This window comes from Synchiropus splendidus, unplaced genomic scaffold (genome assembly GCF_027744825.2).
Source record: "Synchiropus splendidus isolate RoL2022-P1 unplaced genomic scaffold, RoL_Sspl_1.0 HiC_scaffold_21, whole genome shotgun sequence".
Lineage (NCBI taxonomy): Eukaryota > Metazoa > Chordata > Actinopteri > Syngnathiformes > Callionymidae > Synchiropus > Synchiropus splendidus.
Window position 1 is genome coordinate 1417084 of NW_026527055.1, and position 8529 is coordinate 1425612.

Below are 8529 nucleotides of genomic sequence, written 5' to 3' on the forward strand. Positions count from 1 at the left end.
GCATTTTGCCATGACTTTGCAGGGAAGCTTCAGAACATGAAAATTTCACCTCACACTATAGCAGAAAGGGTCTTTCTAGTAGTTGCACATCAAATCTAAGCTGTCTGAAGTGTTTTTCCTGAGTTATCACCATTTTTATGTCTGGCGTTCCGGAATCGACCTTATCTCAGGCTGAAAACGCGTTTTCTGCATTGTTCCATAACTTTGCAGGGAAGCTTCGGAAAATGAAATTTTCACCTCCCACTATAGCAGAAAGGGTCTTTCTCGTAGTTGCACATCAAATCTAAGCTGTCTGAAGTGTTTTTCCAAAGTTATCAACATTTTTATGTTTGTCGTTCCGGAATCGACCTAATCTCAGTTTGAAAACGCGTTTTCTGCATTGCGCAATACCTTTGCAGGGAAGCTTCAGAACATGAAACTTTCACCTCCCACTATACCAGAAAGGGTCTTTCTAGGACTTGCACTTCAAATCTAAGGTGTCTGAAGTGTTTTTCCAAAGTTATCAACATTTTTATGTTTGGCGTTCCGGAATCGACCTTATCTCAGTTTGAAAACGCGTTTTCTGCATTGTGCAATAACTTTACAGGGAAGCTTCAGAACATGAAATTTTCACCTCCCACTATAGCAGAAAGCATCTTACTAGTCGATGCACATCAAATCTAAGCTGTATGAGTGTTTTGTCAAAGTTATCACAATTTTTATGTTTGGCGTTCCGGTATCGACCTTATCTCAGGCTGAAATCGCGTTTTACGCTTTGTGCCATAACTTTGCAGGGAACCTTCAGAACATGAAATTTTCACATCCCACTATAGCAGAAAGGGTCTTCCTAGTAGTCACACATCAAATCTAAGCTGTCTGAAGTGTTTTTCCAAAGTTATCAACATTTTTATGTTTGGCGTTCTGGAATCGACCTTATCTCAGTTTGAAAACGTGTTTTCTGCATTGAGCAATAACTTCGCAGGGAAGCTTCAGAACATGAAAATTTCACCTCCCACTATAGCAGAAAGGGTCTTTCAAGTAGTTGCATATCAAATCTATGCTGTCTGATGTGTTTTTGCTAAGTTATCAACATTTTTATGTTTGGCGTTCCGGAATCGACCTTATCTCAGGCTGAAAACGCATATTTCGCATTGTCCCATAACTTTGCAGGCAAGCTTCAGAACATGACATTTTCACCTCCCACTATATCAGAAAGAGTCTTTCTCGTAGTTGGACATTAAATCTAAGCTGTCTGAAGTGTTTTTCCAAAGTTATCAACATTTTTATGTTTGGCGTTCCGGAATCGAACTTATCTCAGTTTGAAATCGCGTTTTCTGCATTGTGCAATAACTTTGCAGGGAAGCTTCAGAACATGAAATTTTCACCTCCCACTATAGCAGAAAGGGTCTTTCTAGTAGATGCACATCAAATCTAAGCTGTCTGAAGTGTTTTGTCAAAGTTATCACAATTTTTATGTTTGGCGTTCCGGAATCGACCTTATCTCAGGCTGAAAGCGCGTTTTACGCATTGTGCTATAACTTTGGAGGGAACCTTCAGAACATGAAAATTTCACCTCCCACTATAGCAGAAACTGTCTTTCTAGTACTTGCACTTCAAATCTAAGATGTCTGAAGTGTTTTTCCAAAGTCATCAACATTTTTATGTTTGGCGTTCCGGAATCGACCTTATCTCAGGCTGAAATCGCGTTTTACGCATTGTGCCATAACTTTGCAGGGAACCTTCAGAACATGAAATTTTCACCTCCCACTATAGCAGAAAGGGTCTTTCTTGTAGTTGCCCATCAAATCTAAGCTGCCTGAAGTGTTTTTCCAAAGTTATCAACATTTTTATTTTTGGCGTTCCGGAATCGACCTAATCTCAGTTTGAAATCGCGTTTTCTGCATTGTGCAATAACTTTGCAGGGAAGCTTCAGAACATGAAATTTTCACCTCCCACTATAGCAGAAAGGGTCTTTCTAGTAGATGCACATCAAATCTAAGCTGTCTGAAGTGTTTTGTCAAAGTTATCACAATTTTTATGTTTGGCGTTCCGGAATCGACCTTATCTCTGGCTGAAAACGCGTTTTACGCATTTTGCCATGACTTTCCAGGGAAGCTTCAGAACATGAAAATTTCACCTCCCACTATAGCAGAAAGGGTCTTTCTAGTAGTTGCACATCAAATCTAAGCTGCCTGAAGTGTTTTTCCAAAGTTATCAACATTTTTATGTTTGTCGTTCCGGAATCGACCTAATCTCAGTTTGAAAACGCGTTTTCTGCATTGCGCAATACCTTTGCAGGGAAGCTTCAGAACATTAAACTTTCACCTCCCACTATACCAGAAAGGGTCTTTCTAGGACTTGCACTTCAAATCTAAGGTGTCTGAAGTGTTTTTCCAAAGTTATCAACATTTTTATGTTTGGCGTTCCGGAATCGACCTTATCTCAGTTTGAAAACGCGTTTTCTGCATTGTGCAATAACTTTACAGGGAAGCTTCAGAACATGAAATTTTCACCTCCCACTATAGCAGAAAGCATCTTACTAGTCGATGCACATCAAATCTAAGCTGTATGAGTGTTTTGTCAAAGTTATCACAATTTTTATGTTTGGCGTTCCGGTATCGACCTTATCTCAGGCTGAAATCGCGTTTTACGCTTTGTGCCATAACTTTGCAGGGAACCTTCAGAACATGAAATTTTCACATCCCACTATAGCAGAAAGGGTCTTCCTAGTAGTCACACATCAAATCTAAGCTGTCTGAAGTGTTTTTCCAAAGTTATCAACATTTTTATGTTTGGCGTTCTGGAATCGACCTTATCTCAGTTTGAAAACGTGTTTTCTGCATTGAGCAATAACTTCGCAGGGAAGCTTCAGAACATGAAAATTTCACCTCCCACTATAGCAGAAAGGGTCTTTCAAGTAGTTGCATATCAAATCTATGCTGTCTGATGTGTTTTTGCTAAGTTATCAACATTTTTATGTTTGGCGTTCCGGAATCCACCTTATCTCAGGCTGAAAACGCATATTTCGCATTGTCCCATAACTTTGCAGGCAAGCTTCAGAACATGACATTTTCACCTCCCACTATATCAGAAAGAGTCTTTCTCGTAGTTGGACATTAAATCTAAGCTGTCTGAAGTGTTTTTCCAAAGTTATCAACATTTTTATGTTTGGCGTTCCGGAATCGAACTTATCTCAGTTTGAAATCGCGTTTTCTGCATTGTGCAATAACTTTGCAGGGAAGCTTCAGAACATGAAATTTTCACCTCCCACTATAGCAGAAAGGGTCTTTCTAGTAGATGCACATCAAATCTAAGCTGTCTGAAGTGTTTTGTCAAAGTTATCACAATTTTTATGTTTGGCGTTCCGGAATCGACCTTATCTCAGGCTGAAAGCGCGTTTTACGCATTGTGCTATAACTTTGGAGGGAACCTTCAGAACATGAAAATTTCACCTCCCACTATAGCAGAAACTGTCTTTCTAGTACTTGCACTTCAAATCTAAGATGTCTGAAGTGTTTTTCCAAAGTTATCAACATTTTTATGTTTGGCGTTCCGGAATCGACCTTATCTCAGGCTGAAATCGCGTTTTACGCATTGTGCCATAACTTTGCAGGGAACCTTCAGAACATGAAATTTTCACCTCCCACTATAGCAGAAAGGGTCTTTCTTGTAGTTGCCCATCAAATCTAAGCTGCCTGAAGTGTTTTTCCAAAGTTATCAACATTTTTATTTTTGGCGTTCCGGAATCGACCTAATCTCAGTTTGAAATCGCGTTTTCTGCATTGTGCAATAACTTTGCAGGGAAGCTTCAGAACATGAAATTTTCACCTCCCACTATAGCAGAAAGGGTCTTTCTAGTAGATGCACATCAAATCTAAGCTGTCTGAAGTGTTTTGTCAAAGTTATCACAATTTTTATGTTTGGCGTTCCGGAATCGACCTTATCTCTGGCTGAAAACGCGTTTTACGCATTTTGCCATGACTTTCCAGGGAAGCTTCAGAACATGAAAATTTCACCTCCCACTATAGCAGAAAGGGTCTTTCTAGTAGTTGCACATCAAATCTAAGCTGCCTGAAGTGTTTTTCCAAAGTTATCAACATTTTTATGTTTGGCGTTCCGGAATCGACCTAATCTCAGTTTGAAATCGCGTTTTCTGCATTGTGCAATAACTTTGCAGAGAAGCTTCAGAAGATGAATTTTTCAGATCCCACTATCGGAGAAAGGGTTTTTCTAGTAGTTGCACTTCAAATATAATCTGTCTGAAGCGTTTTTTCAAAGTTATCAACATGTTTATGTTTACCGTTCCGAAATCGACCTTATCTCAGGCTCAAAATGCGTTTTCTGCATTGTGCTATAACTTCGCAGAGAAGCTTCTTAACATTAAATTTTAACCTCCCACTATAGCACAAAGGGTCTTTCTCGTAGTTGCACATCAAATCTAAGGTGGTTGAAGTGTTTTCCCAAAGTTATCAACATTTTTATGTTTGGCGTTCCGGAACCCACCTTATCTCAGGCTGAAAATGCGTTTTCTGCATTCTGCCATAACTTTGCAGAGAAACTTCAGAAGATGAAAATTTCACCTCCCACTATAGCAGAAAGGGTCTTTCTAGTAGTTGCACATGAAATTTAAGCTGACTGAAGTGTTTTTCCTAAGTTATCAACATTTTTTTGTTTTGCGTTCCGGAACCCACCGTTTCTCAGGCTGAAAACGAGTTTTCTGCATTGTGCAATAACTTTGCAGGGAAGCTTCAGAACATGAATTTTTCAGATCCCACTATAGCAGAAAGGGTTTTTCTAGTAGTTGCACAACAAATCCAACCTGTCTGAAGTGTTTTTTCAAAGCTATCAACATCTTTATGTTTGGCGTTCCGGAACCAACCTTATCTCAGGCTGAAAACGCGTTTTCTGCATTGTGCCAAAACTTTGCAGGGAAGCTTAAGAACATGAAATTTTCTCCTCACCCTATAGCAGAAAGGGTCTTTCTAGTAGTTGCACATCAAATCTAAGCTGTCTGAAGTGTTTTTCCAAAGTTATCAACATTTTTATGGTTGGCGTTCCGGAATCGACCTAATCTCAGTTTGAAAACGCGTTTTCTGCATTGTGCTATAACTTTGCAGGGAAGCTTCAGAACATAAAACTTTCACCTTCCACTATAGCAGAAAGGGTCTTTCTAGTAGTTGCACATCAAATCTAAGCTGTCTGAAGTGTTTTTCCAAAGTTATCAACATTTTTATGTTTGGCGTTCCGGAACCCACCTTATCTCTGGCTGAAAACGTGTTTTCTGCATTGTGCCATAACTTTGCATAAAGCTTCAGAACATGAAATTTTCAGCACCCACTATAGCAGAAAGGGTCTTTCTAATAGTTGCACATCAAATTTAAGCTGTCTGAATTGTTTTTCCAAAGTTATCACCATTTTTATGTTTGGCGTTCCGGAATCGACCTTATCTCAGGCTGAAAACGCGTTTTCTGCATTGTACCATAACTTTGCAGGGAAGCTTCAGAACAGGAAATTTTGACCTCCCACTATAGCAGAAAGGGTCTTTCTCATAGTTGCACATCAAGTCTAAGCTGCCTGAAGTGTTTTTCCAAAGTTGTCAACATTTTTATGTTTGGCGTTCCAGAATCGACCTAATCTCAGGCTAAAAACGCGTTTCACGCATTTTTCCATAACTTTGCATAAATCTTCAGAACATGAAATTTTCACCTCCCACTATAACAGAAAGGGTCTTTCTAGTAGATGCACATCAAATCTAATCTGTCTGAAGTGTTTTTCAAAGGTTGTCAACATTTTTATGTTTGGCGTACCGGAATTGACCTTATCTCAGGGTGAAAACGCGTTTTCTGCATTGTGCCATAACTTGCAGGGAAGCTTAAGAACATCAAATTTTCACCTCCCACTATAGCAGAAAGGGTCTTTCTAGTAGTTGCACATCAAATCTAAGCGGTCTGAAGTGTTTTTCCAAAGTTATCAACATTTTTTTGCTTGGCGTTCCGGAATCGACTTTATCTCAGGCTGAAAATGCGTTTGACCCAATGTGCCATAACTTTGCAGGCGAGCATCAGAACATGAAATTTTCACTTCCCACTATAGCAGAAAGGGTCTCTCTAGTAGTTCCACATCAAATCTAAGCTGTCTGAAATGTTTTTCCAAAGTTATCAACATTTTTACATTTGGCGTTCCGGAACCCACCTTATCTCAGGCTGAAAACGCGTTTTACGCGTTGTTCCAAAACTTTGCATAAAGCTTCAGAACATGAAATTTTCACTTCCCACTATAGCAGAAAGGGCCTTTCTAGTAGTTGCACATCAAATCTAAGCTGTCTGAAGTACTTTTCCAAAGTTGTCAACATTTTTACGTTTGGCGTTCCGGAACCCACCTTATCTCAGGCTGAAAACGCGTTTTACGCATTGTTCCAAAACTTTGCATAAAGCTTCAGAACATGAAATTATCAGCACCCACTATAGCAGAAAGGGTCTTTCTAGTAGATGCACATCAAATCTAAACGTACTGAAGTGTTTTTCCAAAGTTATCAACTTATTTATGTTTGGCGTTCCGGAATCGACATTATCTCAGGCTGAAAACGCGTTTTCTGCATTGTGCCATAACTTTGCAGGGAAGCTTCAGAACATGAAATTTTAACCTCCCACTATAGCAGAAAGGGCCTTTCTAGTAGTTGCACATCAAATCTAAGCTGTCTGTAGTGTTTTTCCAAGGTTATCAACATTTTTATGTTTGGCATTCCGGAACCCACCTTATCTCAGGCTGAAAACGTGTTTTCTGCATTGTGCCATAACTTTGCGGGGAAGATTCAGAACATGAAATTTTAACCTCCCGCTATAGCAGAAAGGGTCTTTCTAGTAGTTGCACATCAAATCTCAGCTGTCTGAAGTGTTTTTTCAAAGTTATTAACATTTTTATGTTTGGCATTCCGGAACCCACCTTATCTCAAGCTGAAAACGCGTTTTCTGCATTGAGCCATAACTTTGCAGGGAAGCTTCAGAACATGAAATTTTCACATCCCACTATAGCAGAAAGGGTCTTTCTAGTAGTTGCACTTCAAATCTAAGCTGTCTGAAGTGTTTTTCCAAAGTTATCAACATTTTTATGTTTGGCGTTCCGGAATCTACCTTATCTCAGGCTGAAAACGCGTTTTACGCATTGTGCCATGACTTTGCATAAAGCTTCAGAACATGAAATTTTCAGCACCCACTATAGCAGAAAGGGTCTTTCTAGTAGATGCACATCAATTCTAAACGTACTGAAGTGTTTTTCCAAAGTTATCAACTTATTTATGTTTGGCGTTCCGGAATCGACATTATCTCAGGCTGAAAACGCGTTTTCTGCATTGTGCCATAACTTTGCAGGGAAGCTTCAGAACATGAAATTTTAACCTCCCACTATAGCAGAAAGGGTCTTTCTAGTAGTTGCACATCAAATCTAAGCTGTCTGTAGTGTTTTTCCAAGGTTATCAACATTTTTATGTTTGGCATTCCGGAACCCACCTTATCTCAGGCTGAAAACGTGTTTTCTGCATTGTGCCATAACTTTGCGGGGAAGATTCAGAACATGAAATTTTAACCTCCCGCTATAGCAGAAAGGGTCTTTCTAGTGGTTGCACATCAAATCTCAGCTGTCTGAAGTGTTTTTTCAAAGTTATTAACATTTTTATGTTTGGCATTCCGGAACCCACCTTATCTCAGGCTGAAAACGCGTTTTCTGCATTGAGCCATAACTTTGCAGGGAAGCTTCAGAACATGAAATTTTCACCTCCTCTATAGCAGAAAGGGTCTTTCTCGTAGTTGCACATCAAATCTAAGCTGTCTGAAGTGTTTTTTCAAAGTTATCAACATTTTTATGTTTGGCATTCCGGAACCCACCTTATCTCGGGCTGAAAACGCGTTTTCTGCATTGAGCCATAACTTTGCAGGGAAGCTTCAGAACATGAAATTTTCACCTCCCACTATAGCAGAATGGGTCTTACTAGTAGTTGTTCATCAAATCTCAGCTGTCTGAAGTGTTTTTCCAAAGTTAGCACCATTTTTATGTTTGGCGTTCCGGAACCCACCTGATCTCAGGCTGAAAACGTGTTTTCTACATTGTGCCATAACTTTGCAGGGAAGCTTGAGAACATGAAATTTTCACCTCCCACTATGGCAGAAAGGATATTTCTAGTAGTTGCACATCAAATGTAAGCTGTCTGAAGTGTTTTTCCATCGTTATCAACATTTTTATGTTTGGCGTTCCGGAATCGACCTTATCTCAGGCTGAAAACGCGTTTTACGCATTGTGCCATAACTTTGCAGGGAAGCTTCAGAACATGAAAATTTCACCTCCCACTATATCAGAAAGGGTCTTTCTAGTAGTTGCACATCAAATCTAAGCGGTCTGAAGTGTTTTTCAGAAGTTATCAACATTTTTATGTTAGGCGTTCCGGAATCGACCTTATCTCAGGCTGAAAACGCGTTTTCTGCATTGTGCCATAACTTTGCAGGGAAGCTTCAGAACATGAAATTTTCACCTCCCACTATAGCAGAATGGGTCTTTCTA